The sequence below is a fragment of the Octopus bimaculoides genome, chromosome 22, assembly GCF_046866305.1.
Source record: "Octopus bimaculoides isolate indiv1 chromosome 22, ASM4686630v1, whole genome shotgun sequence".
In the NCBI taxonomy this organism is placed as follows: domain Eukaryota; kingdom Metazoa; phylum Mollusca; class Cephalopoda; order Octopoda; family Octopodidae; genus Octopus; species Octopus bimaculoides.
In genome coordinates, this window is record NC_142949.1 from 36439769 (window position 1) to 36454768 (window position 15000).

The following is a 15000-nucleotide window of genomic DNA, read 5'->3' on the forward strand; positions in this document are numbered from 1 at the left end:
GCCCCAGATATGCTTGATGGGGTGTGTAACTTTACAAATCGGTTTAAAAGGTCAATAACTGCTCCTTAGGTAAAGCACTTAGCTTTAATTTGTGGCGATGCCGCGGAGAAAGGGACCAGACGAGGAAATGGGGGTAAGTGAGTGTGTAGGGGAAAGGAGGGAGGGTTTGTTTATCAAAAGAAGCTCAGATATCCTCGTTACCATATCGTTTGTTGGTGGTGGTGGTTAGTTAAGGATGTCATCCTCCCCCACCGTCCTTATTTGCTCAGACCTAGATGTTAGACCTAGATGTAGGTAGAGCACAAGAAGGGCTTAGTGATATTTCTCCTCATAGGTTGGGTCATAGATACTAGTGACAGTGGCGGTGGTGGCGGTGGTGGGATCGTGGTGGTAGTGGTGGTTGTGGTGGCGGTGCCACACAATGGGACTGAACCCGGAACCATGTGGTAGAGAAGCAAGCTTCGTACCACACAGCCACGCTGTATAAATATATATATATATATATATATATATATATATATATATATGTATATATATATATATATATATATATATATATATATATATATATATATATATATATATATATGTATGTATGTATATATATATATATATATATATATATATATATATATATATATATATATATATATATATATATATATATATATATATATATATATATATATATATATATGTATATATATATATATATATATATATATATATATATATATATATATGTATGTATGTATATATATATATATATATATATATATATATATATATATATATATATATATATATATATATATATATATATATATATTACACATATATTGATACACAAGATGCATACATGCACATATACATGCGTGTGCGTGCATGCGTGTGCGTGCATGCGTGTGCATGCGTGTGCGTATATGTTTGCTTGTGTGTGTGTGTGTGTGTGTGTGTGCATAAGAACACTTTCCTTCCATTTCGGAGATCTGTAATGTCTGTCATTCGTTCACATGATGATGTTATTCAATATTAAATGTTAGTGGAGTGTCACTTCAGGCTACCTTATCTTACTGTCGCCACCGCCACCACCACCACCACCACCACCACCACCACCGCAGCCACCGCCGCCGCCGCCGATGCCAGCCCCGCCTCACCTGACCACCGTACTACTTTCCTATCACCTCATCGTAATCTCTACCCGCACCGCCTCACCCACCGCCACCCGTCATAATGTGAGGGCGGGCCTTTTATTGTTGTGCTTGTTGTTGTTGCTATTATTAATAGCAGATATCTAGGGTAGTCGGTAATTGGTGACCGATGGCGATGGCGGCGGTGGTGGTGGTGGTAGTGGTGGCAAAGATGATTATAATGGTGGTTGTGGTAGTGGTGGCGTTGATAGTTGTCGATGTTGGGGCGGTGATGGCGGCCTGGTGATGTTGGTAATGAAGACGACGACGACGACGACGACAATGCTGATGATGATAATGATGATGATGATGATGATGGTGGTGGTGGTGGTGGTGGTGGTGGTGGTGGTGGTGGTGATGAGTAGCTGGGGAAGGGGACAGTTGTGTGTTAGGAGATAATATAGAGAGAACACAGAAATCATAATTTGGACAGATATATACATACATACACACACACACACACGCACACATTTGTATGTATGCATGTAGATACACACGTGTGTTTTTGTGTGTGTATGAGTGTATTTTGGATGGGGGTGGGGTGGGCGAGGTTGGTGTTGCAGGAACGTAAATGAGGGGTGGAGGTCAGTGTTAAGAAGGGTGGAGTAGGCAGGGAATGGGGGAATGGGGTAGGAAGTAGAGGTGTCCTTTATCAAATAAACCACATCATGATTCCTCTAATTAGATAAATCAGCTTGTTTATACCCTCCTCCTCTTCCTCCTCCTCTTCCTCCTCCTCTTCCTCCTCCTCTTCCTCCTCCTACGCCTTTCTCTTCCCTTTCTCTTCTTCTTTTCCTCTATCTTTTCTTCCCTCTCCGTGCGTATACATACATATCTTCCCATTTATCTGTATCTATCAACGTAACTTCGTATTGTTTGCGTGGTAAGTAGCTGGCTTACCAACCACATGGTTCCGGGTTCAGTCCCACTGCATGGCACCTTGGGCAAGTGTCTTCTAGTCTTCTACTATAGTCTCGAGTGGATTTGGTAGACGGAAACTGAAAGAAGCCCGTCGTATGTATACACATATATATATGTGTGTGTGTGTGTATGTGTGTGTATGTGTCTATATTTGTGCCCCCCTGCCATCGCTTGACAACCGATGCTGGTATGTTTACGTCCCAGTAACTTAGCGGTTCGGCAAAGGGACCGATAGAATAAGTCGATTTGTTCGACTAAAGGCGGTGCTCCAGCATGGTCACAGTCAAATGATTGAAACAAATAAAAGAATAAAAGAATATATATAATGGGGGGGGGGGGGGTCAGAGGCGTGACTGTGCAGTTAAGAAGCTTGCTTCCCAGTCATGCGGTCTTGAGTTCAGCCCCGTTGCGTGACATCTTGGGTAAGTGCATGTCTTCTACAGTAGACCCGAGCTGATGAAAGCCTTTTAAGCGGATTTGATAGACGGAAATTGAAAATGTGTACGAGCGCACATATATATATATATATATATATATATATATATATATATATATATATATATATATATATATATATATATATATATATATATACACACACATTATTACAATCCAATATGTAGTCTTATTATTTAATTTGTCTGCCGGAAGAATTTTTAATAGAAAATTCCTTACGTGCCTATCTAACATGTAAAACTTTGCAGTTCCTATTAGCAAATGAAACACGTGAAGAATCCAATTCGTTGCGACTCCTCTGATCCGGTCGCTTTCGTCGGATGTCTTCCGCCGAACGCTTCAAAATGTCGATGATTGTCATCTGGTAATCCTCCCGCACCAACTGATGAATTTTCTCCACATTTCCCGAGGTGACGCTCGTGGCAGGTTTTCCGAACCGTCATCGTCTTCGAGGGACGTTCTTCCGCTTTTGAAGTGCCCGTGCCACTCGAAACATTACGTACGGCCCATTGCCTCGTAGCTTACGGCGACGCATGCGCAATGTCTCTGAAGTAGACTTCCCAAGTTTAACGTAAAATTCCACTTTGGCTCTTCGTTCCAACTTCCTGTCCACGACAAAAATCGCAGACGACAGCATATACCTGATCATGGGAGAGAGGGGGGGAAGGGAGGGAGAAGGGGAGAGAGAAATAGAGAGAGAGAGAGAAGAGAGAATGAAGGAGAGAAAGAGAGAGAAGGTGAGAGAGAGGATAGAGAGGGAGAGAGATTAGAGAGAAAGGAGGGATAAGGATAATGAGAAGGAGAGAGAGAGAGGTGAGAGAGGGGATAGAGGAGAGAGTGGTAAAGAGAAAGAGATAGAAGGAACAAGAAAGAAGAGAGAGAGAGAGAGAGAAGGAGAGAGAGAAAGGGGGGAAAGATGGCGAGTCATACGATGCACGAAAACGCCTTTTCCTTGCGTCAAGGTCGCCGCGCAGCTGTTGGCAACGGCAACGGTGATGGATGTCTTCCTCCGGGGTCGGTACAAAGTGGTCTTAGTTCTGTGCGGTTGTTCGTCTGTCTACGTGTAGACCACTTAGGATTTTGTGAATAGTGGGACTTACTTTGTGTAAAGAATGGTATCAATTACTCTCATAGCACTTTAAAATGAATCATTTGTTAAAAGCCCATTTGTTGCAAAGAAGAGTAAACATAGAACAAGCGGAACTCCTGCAAGTTTTCTGGGGTTTTTTTTGTTGTTTTAAAATGAAATCTGTTACTGAGATCGAGATGAGAAACAACGCCCACAACTCTAGAGGACTTGGTAGGAAAGCTTTAGTTAAAATGGCGAGGTTGATAGGTTGATGTTCAGTTTGTAGATTCGTTTTTCAATGTTCACCATCTTGCAGGTCAGAGATCTCACCACAAAGCTGATGAGATCTGCTTCTGGTACCCTGCAAACCAGTGTTATCTGTTCCATGGTCGAGTGTTCGGCGATTAAACCGGTTCTCTCATTTGAATGGCTTGCTATTAAACTGAAGAGGGTGTCTGGACACCCAGCAGGAGTAAAAACAAGGCTTGTCGAAGGACGGATGATTTCTTTGTTGGCCAACGACCATCCAGTTGGGGAAGGCAGTGACAAACGACCCCAATATCTTTGCCATGAAAACACTATGAGAAAGTCAGAACGACAAATAACTGACCGAGGTCACATTTCCCCTGAATGGAACAGCAGTCCTTCGAAGGGCAACTCATATACAGCTGGGTGAACGGGAACAACGAGAAATGAAGTGTTTTTACCCCAGAACACAGCGCGTCGCCCGGTCCGGAAACGGAAACCATGATCTTGATATCGTGAGTGTAACACCCTTACCACTAGGCCACGTGACCTGGGGAAAGTGGGGATTTATATATGCATGAAATACAGTCGGTCTTTGATAAAACATTTGTCCTTGTCTATATCGTGCAGTGGGACTTTCCGGCTGTAGACCCACATTCTCATAAGACATAAGGGGCCTTGGATTATGTCGGCCAGGGATAACAACACGCGGACGACGAACTCCGTTGTGAATACAGTGAACAAGAGAGAAACGTTTGGCTTTTGCGCTGTCCTAATTCACATGGACGAAGTGTGAGAGGAGAGGTAAGAGGAATGGTGAATATTGAAGTTATAGAGCATGATGACTCCAGAGAGAGAGAGAGAGAGAGAGTGGGGGAGAGAGAGAGAAAGAGAGACAGAGTGGGGGGAGAGAGAGAAAGAGAGGGAGAGAGGGAAGGTGTCAGATCGTCTGGGAAGGTGAAACTGATGTCCTTGATACAGGAGTAATAACTCAACAACTGTTAGTGTTTTTGTTTGTGTGTGTAGGGGGGGGGATTCGGTGGGGAGAAGAGTTTATCTTCCTACTTGAGTGTGTCACCGTCTGATTCTATATATCTGTCTGTCTGTCTGTCCGTCCGTCCGTCCGTCCGTCTGTCTGTCTGTCTATTATGCTACTCTGGAAACCAAAACCTTGTCAGTGAATTTCGTAGGTGGAAGCAGAAAGCCCGACGTACACACACACACTCACACTCACACACACACACACACACACACTCACACACACACTCACACTCACACACACACACACACACACACACACACATGTATTACCGCACGGACAAAATGCTTAGTGACATTTCTTCCGGCTCTTTACGTCGTGAGTTCAAATACTGCCGGGGTTGGTTTTGACTTTCATCCTTTCGGAGGTTGATAAAATAAGGGCCATTTGAATACTGGGGTTGATGTAATCGGCTTATCCCCTCCCTCGTACTTGCTGACCTTGTTCCAAAATCTGAAAACGATATGTGTGTGTGTGCGTGCGTGCGTGTGTAGGTGGAGTGTGCGTGCGTGTTCTTGTGTGTGTACGTGTGTGTGTATTAATGCCTGTTCTCAATTACTGCCGGTATTTCAGTGATTGGGAGGAAAGACAAAAGGTAGAATTCTCACACAAGAATCTCGCCCCTACCTCAACTCGATTACATCCTACTTACCAAAAAAAAAAAAACCATCCAGCCCACCCATCTACCCGAAAAAAACCCCATAGTACAAACTAATCCTTTTTCTGTTTTCGTTTCGTTCCTCACCCTCTTAGAATTTCCACTCATTATAAACGGTGGTTGCAATCAATAAAGGAACGAAGGGGGCAAACATTATTGCATCGCGTTCTTGCCATCATATTTCTACAAACGTCAGCACTTACAAATATACTTCATCCAAGCTTTCTCTCCTCTGCCGTTTTTTTTTTCCTTTCCCCGCCGCCCACCTCTCTCTCCCTCTCCCCTTCTTTTCCCTCTCGTTCTCATGCGTATTTTTGCATGTTCTCACCGTCTCCTCTTTTTTTCCCTTCTCCCCCGTTATAAATTATAAATGACCCCCAGAATCGTTTTTCTCAACTCAGGTTTCCGTAATCCCTAAAGCAATTAAAGAAAATACACACACACACACACACACACACACACACACACACACACACATACATACACACGCACACACACGCACACACATACACACACATACATACACACACACACATATATAAAATAAATAAAGGTTGTCCCAACCTAAATACCCTGGAGAGTTCCCTAATCTGTTCCGCTAGATTAACTTTCCTTGACACACCTTATTGGCATATAATTATTGTTGTTGTTTGGTCCCAAACTAGCCACTAATTGTTTAAATCTACGGTTGAAAGCGTTCCTGCCATAACCACTTCGACTGTTTTCTATATAAGAGATTAAATTATTCAATGAGTCTCTCTTTCTTTGGAGACGGTACGATGTAGTTTGAGGGAGATTTAGCTGGTATTTCTAACATGTCGGACGACCATATGAAGGCTCCTTGTCTGTAAAGTGTAACTGGTTGTTGAGAGATTGAGGGTCCAGGTACGACAGGCGTAATTTAGGGACCGGGTTGGGTTAGTTAAATCAGAGTTCAAGCTAAACTAAGCATAATTTAGGGACCAAGTTGAACTGGCAATAATTATAATAATTTATAAGCACAAGACCTGAAATTTACATCGAACCCTAGTGGCTCAACTGGTACTTACTTAATCAACCCCGAAAGGATGAAAGGCAAAGTCGACCCCGACGGAATTTGCACTCAGAACGAAATACCGCTTAGCATTTCGCCCGGCGTGCTAACGACTCTGCCAGCTCGCCGCCTTTTTGTCTTACCAATAATATTAATTATTATAATTATTTCTAAGTTTAGCTCAAGGCCAGCAATATTGCGGGGTAGGGTGGGGGGAAGAAGGGTCAGTCGATTACGTCGTCCCCCAGGGCTCAAATGGTGCTTATTTTTATCCGACCCCTGAACGGATGAAAGGAGTTGTCCTGCAGCTGCGTTTGAAGAATGCTAAAGGCGGATGTGACTGTCACGTGACCTCCAGAGACGGTCGTGTTTATATTTTGTCGGATGGGGCGCGGAGTGGGTGGTGGTGGTGGGTGTCATGTCGGTCCAAGTTGAAAAGAAGGGGTAAAAGGTCGGACCCTTGCCATGCTTCAAGGAAATTGTAGTTTTCTTTTTATAGAGGGTGGGCGGGTGGGATATGTTGTCGTTGGACCAATAAAAACGCTAACCAGGCCATTTTATGTGTTGTTGTTGTTGCTGATCAGCCCTCAAGTCAGCTCTGATCAAGTAGACTTATGATTGAGGGCATTCCAGCCGTGACCATCCACTCTGTCTTTTCAAGGTGGAAGAAATCCAGAATCAGATTTTTTATTTATTAAGACGGCAGGGTGTGATATGGAGGAGATTTGGCTGTTGTCTCTTGCAGATTAAGTAACCATATACAGACTCCCTCGTTGGTTCGGTTTCTCTCTGTTGACCTAAGTGTGTCTATCTGTGTGTCCTTTTAGTTTCTTCTCTCTCACTTCCTACATGAGCTATGAATGTTGGTAAACGTGTGGTATGCAATGCCTTACAACAGTGCAAGTCGCTTATTATAATCACAGATAATGTCATCAAACGCTTATTCGTATCAAAATTAGAGAGTCTTAACCACCCTCAGGATATTGTCATATCTTTCGCTTGAAACTTCTTAGTACAGTGAAAGCCGCTTATTATAATCACAGATAATGTCATCAAACGCTTATTCTTATCAAAATTAGAAGGTCGTAAACACAGGAGACTTTTGCATATCTTCTGCTTAAGATGATTACCAGTCGGTAATTAATACAATGTAAAAAAAACTCCGCCATAAAGTGATCACAATAAGCGACTTTCACTATATTCTGTCATTATTGCATTCAGCTAGATACACAAAATTACAATTATTTTATCGAACCACCCCAAGGCGATTCAAATTTAGAGTGTAAAGAAGTGTTTCCCACCCAGAGTTTCCCGGACGTCACGAGATGTCACTCGGGGTTTTCGTTGGAACTGATCATAAATAGACGATTTTTTTTCGCATGAAACCCAGTGTAAATCCCAAATTACAGAATATATGACTGTGTGTGTGTGTGTGTGTGTGTGTGTGTGTGTGTGCGTGTGTGTGTGTGTGTGTGTGTTGTGAAATGTATACTTTCATGTACAGACACAAAACACAACTTCAGTGCGTAGTTTAGGATGAAACGATATCCACCCCTTTCTTCCACCCCGAGCATTTTACATATCTGTACATTGAAGAAGAGACAGTGATGCGAATGCTGGGGTATCATATCTCTGTACACTCGGTACCATCGGTGTATATATTTCATTGCTGTTGATATTACAAACTCACTTCCCGCATCATATGTAAACATACATTTTGGTTTCGAATTTCGGCACACGGCCGGCAGTTTTTCGGGGTTAGGGCATAAGTCTCCTCCCCCAATATTTGAGGCCTTGTGCCTATAGTAGAAAGGATTATTGGTAAGGCAATAAGATTCAAATTTCGGAGTAGGGCGTACATCGACCCCGGCGCTCAATTGTACGTATTTTATCGACCCCGAAAGGGATAAAACGCTAAGTTGACCTCAGTGGAATTTGAACCTAGAACGAAAAGCCGCTAAGCATCTTATCCGGCGTCCTTGAAAGCAAACTTACCACACACCCACTGTCTATATCTTTTATCGTTTACTAGTTTCAGTCATTAGACTGCGGCCATGCTGGGGCACCGCCTTGAAGAATTTTTAGTCGAATGAATCGCCCCCGAGGACTTATTCTTTGTAAGCCTAGTACTTATTCTATCGATCATTTTTGCCGAACCGGTAAGTTATGAGGACGTAAACACACCAGTATCTGTTGCTAAGTGATAGTGGTGGGGGTGGGGGACAAACGCAGACACAAAGACATCCACCCATATATATATATATATATATATATATATATATATATCACTCTTCTATCACATTAGCAGTCCACCTAGTGGCCTCCTTTATATATACTCTTATATATATATATATATATATATATATATATATATATATATATATATATATATATATATATATATATATATATATATATATATATATACGACGGGCTTCTTTCAGTTTCTGTCTATCAAATCCACTCTCAAGGCTTTGGTCGGAACGAGGCTACCTTGCAATGCTTGTCACCGGAACCTTCTATGGCGGCCAAGCGAATGGCAAAAGTGTCGTACAAGCTTTTGTCATCGAAATCCAATGATGTACAGATGTCCCACTATCATTTAATGTGAGAAGGGTATCATCTGACAAGATGAGCCAATTATCATATACGTACATATACAGTCTGACAGATCTCAAGCATGCGCGTGTGTGTATGCGCGTGTGTGTATACATACATACATATATATATATATATATATATATATATATATATATATATATATATATATACCCACACACACACACATACCGTATGTGACTGTACACACTTTTTTGAGTGTGCATATGAGAAACTCTAGCGATGAACTAGATCACTTGACTTGTTTCTAATAAATACAAAGTCTAATTCACGCATTAAATGCTCTTTCCTTCCGCTCGTTCACTTGGACACGCACGCACACAAGCCTAGCCTCCAACGGTGGCCACCTGCAGTAAATTTGGTGCGTCCGGGTTAAAGAAGTTTTAGCTTTCGTCATGAGACCAGGTGGGCCAGATATAACTCACTTTCACTCGTACTTTATTTATCGACCGCAAAAATATGACACGCAAAGTCAACCTGGGCGGAATTGGAACTCAGAACGTAGCGACAGATGAAATTCCACTAAGCATTTCGACCGGCGTGCTAGCGATTCTGCCAGCTCGCCGCCTTTTTAATAATAATAATAACAGGCTGAAATTTCGTTGGTGTGGGCTAGTCGAGCCCAGTGCGTAACTGGTACTTATCTAATCGACCCTGAAAGCTCGCCGCCTTCATAATAATAATAATAATAATAATATTAATAGCCTCAAATTTTGCTAAAAGGGCAGCCATTTTGGGAAAGGGGATTTTGCGGAACTGGTACTTATTTAATCAACCCCCAAAAGATGAATGGCAAAGTCGATCTCGGTGGAATTTGAACTCAAAACGTAGCGACAGAAAAAAATACCGCACAAAATGTCCATCATTGGCTCCTATATCTCTACCGTGGCTAATTTATTATACAATCCTGACTCAGCCCTCAACCATCATTTGTTTAATCAATGATGTTCCAACCGCGACCATCTTGTCATCTGTATCTAGCCCTACATTACCGACTACAAAATTTGGTTGTTGCTTCTAGCACATCGAGTGGTTGGTCAGAATTTTGACGACAGAAACTGATATTGAAACCGGGTCGGTAGCGCATCGAGTTGCAAACGTGTGCAGACGATCGGCTCTTACAAAGCAGACAACAGAAATAATAGCTTAACCATATCGGCTATACACACGTAACACGCACGTACGCATGCACGCACGCACGCACGCACGCACGCACGCACGCACGCACGCACGCATACACATGTATACAGATACGTGTATGTGTTGTGTATGCGTGTGTGTGTGTGCATGTTAATGCATACATACATGTATATGTATGTATATATATACAGGATTGGCCAAAAGTCACCTGACAGTAAATCGAAACCATTTAATTCTAAAATTTATATGTGTTTAACAACTGAATGAATTTAATAAAAGCATCTAAATATGAAATATCATGAAAATTGTCCAAACTGAAATCCTTCTTGAGTGACACATTTTTCCATTCGATTCAATACAGAATTACAGATAGTATTTATGGAATTTTGGAGTGACTTTGTGGTAAGTAGCTTGCTTACCAACCACATGGTTCCGGGTTCAGTCCCACTGCGTGGCATCTTGGGAAAGTGTCTTCTACTATAGCCTCGGGTCGACCAAAGCCTTGTGAGTGGATTTGGTAGATGGAAACTGAAAGAAGCCTGTCGTATATATGTATATATATATATATGTGTGTGTCTGTGTTTGTCCTCCTAGCATTGCTTGACAACCGATGCTGGTGTATTTATGTCCCCGTCATCTAGCGGTTCGGCAAAAGAGATCGATAGAATAAATACTAGGCTTACAAAAGAATAAGTCCCGGGGTCGATTTGCTCGACTAAAGGCGGTGCTCCAGCATGGCCACAGTCTAATGACTGAAACAAGTAAAAGAGTAAAAGAGTAAAAGAGAGAGTTGCTATCGGGTGACTTTTGGCCAACCGTGGATATCCATATTCATGTGTAGTTATCTACGTGCGGAGGCGCAATGGCCCAGTGGTTAGGGCAGCGGATTCGCGGTCGTAGGACCGCGGTTTAAATGTATATTCCTTTGCTTGTTTCAGTCATTGGACTACGGCCATGCTGGAGCACCGCCTTAGAGGGTTTTAGTCGAAGAGATCGACACCAAAACTAATTCTTTGTAAGCCTAGTGCCTATTCTCTCGGACTGTTTTGCCGAACCGCTATGTTACCGGGGATGTAAGCACACTAGCATCGGTTGGCAAGCGTTAGTGTTGGAGGCAAACACAGACATACACACACACACACACACATGGTCCGTCTGAGCAGCATCATAGGCACCCGAGCAAATCATTACCCTGAGCCCTTTAATATTAGTAAACCACAGCGTCCATAGGTCAGAATTGAGCCCCGAGACTCGATAAGCCATGGACAACTGTCCAGTGTGCTGCTCTGGGCCCTTGAGCAATTCATTTATTGATAATAAGCCCACAGCATACATAGGTCAGAATTGAGCCCGTAGACCTAGTAAGACCGAGACCACTGACCAGTCTACGCATACCTCAAGGCGGCACTGACGCACACACACACACGTACCTGTATTACTGTCCAAGGTGCGCGTGCGATTGTGTAGATGTATTTACATGAGTGTGTGTATGTGTAGCATGTTTGTTTAAGGTTTACGTACACATTTTATGGTCTTGGTGAGATGTGTTGTGTGTGTGTGTGTGTGTGTGTTTATGTGCGGGTGTATGTGTGTGCGGCTATGTAAATGCGGGCGTATAACGGTAGATAGCTGTGTAAATATATATATATGCGTGTGGGTGTGGGTGTATGTCTATGTATATACGTATACATGTATGTATGTATGTAAGTATAACGGGTCAAAAAAAAAAATAGGCGTATAATAGATACAGGCAGATTGGTGCCCAGACCAGACCAAATACCTAAATCCCAACGTCGAACGAAGACCGAATCCATGCAAATAAGTGTTGGCTATACGCAATATACTTGTCGAATAGGTAGATAGATAGATAGATAGATAGATAGATAGATAGATAGAAGATTATATATATAATGGAATAGTGATAGAGTGACAGAGAGAGAAAGAAAGAGAGATATGTATGTTGCGCGTGTCTTTTATTCTGTAGTTTACTGAAAAGTGAAGAAAAAGAAAGAAGAAAAACGGGAAAAACGGAGAACAAAAGCCAAAACAAATATAGGCCGACACAATGAAAGGATAAAAAAAATTAAAATAGATTAAAAAAGAACGGGTGTTTGTGACTTCAGACGGTGAGGACAAGACAGAGAAAACAGTGAATGAAAGAGAAACGGTTACGGAAAGAAAACTTCAATGAAAAAGACACGTTTTGGAAGAGAGACGTCCGAATGAACTTACCTTAAAGAAATCCTGAAGAGTTGTCAAGAGAGTGTGGAAGCCGTAATTTTGTTCTATTTTCTGTCTTTTAAAATGTTTTTTTTATATATATTTACTCTTTCTTTTCGTCCAAAAATGAAAACCTACCCAGTTGACAAAATCTCGAAACGTAAATAAACCATGCTTGAACCACTTAGAATGTGTGAATGTAGCGAGTGAGTGAGTGAGAGAGTGAGCGCGGTGTGGGGTGGTGCGTGTGGTAGCAGCGTGGAGGAGGGTTGTGACTGGAGTGGTAGTAAGGAGTGAGTGTGTGTGTGTGTGTGTGAGTGTGAGTGTGCAAAATATGGACGATGGGGGGGTGATGGGGGGAGGTGATGGTGGAGTAAAGCAGACGGTGATAGCGTTGTGGCGATGGTGGTGGAGAGATTTTTATAGTAAGGTAGATAATAGTTTTATGGTGATGGTGGTGATGGTGGTGGCGGAGAGGGTGGTAGTATCAGAATCGTGGTGACGATAGCGGCGGGGAATATGTGTGTGTGTGTGTTTGTGTGTGTGTGTGTGTGTGTGTATGTATGATACCGGGGAAGTGAAGTGTAGTGGCGGAGGGGGTGGGTCTTGTGGTGATGATGGTGATGGAGGCAACTGGGTTTGACTGTAGTGGTGGTGGTGGTGGTGGTGGTGGTGGTGGTAGTGTCCGCTATGATTGGCGATGACAGTGGGGGTGGGGTGGGGAATATATCAATGAAGGTGACACTGGTGGTGGTGGTGGTGGTGGTGGTGGTGGTGGTGGTGGTGGCGGTGGTGGCGGACGGTAGGCGGTGGCGAATGTATATGAAGAGGGTCTGAGAAGTGTGTCGAGAAGTGGTGGCCAAGAGAGAGAGAGAGAGAGAGTGTGTGTATATATATATATATATACATATATATATATATATATATATATATATATGTATGTATTATGGAAGGTCTTATTTCCATACGCCACGCCAGCTTCATTTCATTCGTCCGTAGTCGAAAGACATCCGTTGTTATGTCCTGTTATTACTCCTACTGTATTTGTGTAACGTTGTTCGTTTTTTTTTTCCGTCCTTGTTTTTGTATACATTCGCTGGTACTTAATTTATCGACCCCGACCAGGCTATCAGATGTTGTTACGCATCGCTGGTCACAATGCACTTTTGAATTGTTTTAGCCCTCAAATGACGCCCCTCCTCCACTGTTTAGGCGAGCAGGCCAACATCCCCCCCCCCCCTTGATCGAAAGGGGGACTGGAGCCAGGTAAAATGAAGTGTTTTGCTCAAGAACACGACGCGCCGCCCACTCAGGGAATCGAACCCACGACCTAGCGATCGTGAGTGCAACAGCCTAACCACTAGGTCACGCGCCTTCACATATATGTATTATATATGTAATAATTGAGGAGATGCGTGGCTTAGTGGTTAGGGTGTTCGGCTCACGATCGTTAGGTCGTGGGTTCGTTGTGTCCTTGAGCAAGACACTTTATTTCTCGATGCTCCAGTCCACTCAGCTGTGAAAAATGCATCGTACCTGTATTTGAAAGGGCCAATCTTGTCACGTTCTGTGTCGCGCTGAATCTCCTTGAGAACTGCGTTAAGGGTACGCGTGTCTGTGGAGTGCTCAGCCACATGCGCGTTTATTTCACGAGCGGACTGTTCCGTTGATCGGACCAACTGGGACCCTCGTCGTCGTAACCGACGGAGTGCCGGTTTGATATGCAATATTTAAATTATACATCATGCTTTTTATTGTGTTCAAGTGCGGTCCTAGGAATTTTTCGAAGGGAGAGCACAAGATCAGAAGGGAATACAGTTCCAGGAGAAAAGGTCGTAATAACATCATTTAGAAGGGCGCACTTAATTTCGTGAGTTGGGGGGGGGGGGTGCACGTGCCCCTCAGCTCCCCGCGCTTGGGTCCGCCCCTGGTGTCATATTACGTGCGTGATTCTCCCTCTCCGTGGAGAAATTGTCTCGCATGAAAGTGATTCGCGTTGCAAAGAAGATCGGGGGTTGCTGGATTAGAGTATTGTATTCGTGGCGTGGGAACGTACATGCAAACCCAATTCCATCTATACACTAATACGCACAGAAGCACATAAGCATCCATATATGCGCACAATTACATGTAAACACTTAAGCACATTTCCTGACACTTACGCTTCAAAACATTAAAGGATTAACTAAATGGTCAGAGAAGATTGGTAAAGTATATTAAGTAATATTAAAAAGAAGTGCCTTATTTGAACTTAGAGTCGGGCTTGACTCGTAGTGTACTTGTTAGAAACAAAATAACTTGAGAGTCAAATTAAAGATGAGAAAACAATAACATTTATAATTCTTTCTTCTTTAGGCACCAAGGCTAAGCTCTGAAATTTTGAGGGAAGGGGCTAGTCAATGACATCGA

General features: G+C 42.8%; 1 protein-coding gene across 1 annotated transcript in view; it reads right to left on the reverse strand.

Annotated features, from left to right (window-relative positions):
• LOC106870320 (free fatty acid receptor 4) overlaps nt 1–12792 on the reverse strand; it is a 64726-nt gene extending 51934 nt beyond the window's left edge. The window contains exon 1 of the mRNA XM_014916342.3: nt 12604–12792. The gene's annotated coding sequence lies outside the window, so the exon portion shown is untranslated. The remainder of the gene's footprint in view (nt 1–12603) is intronic.
• Nucleotides 12793–15000: the final 2208 nt, after the last annotated feature.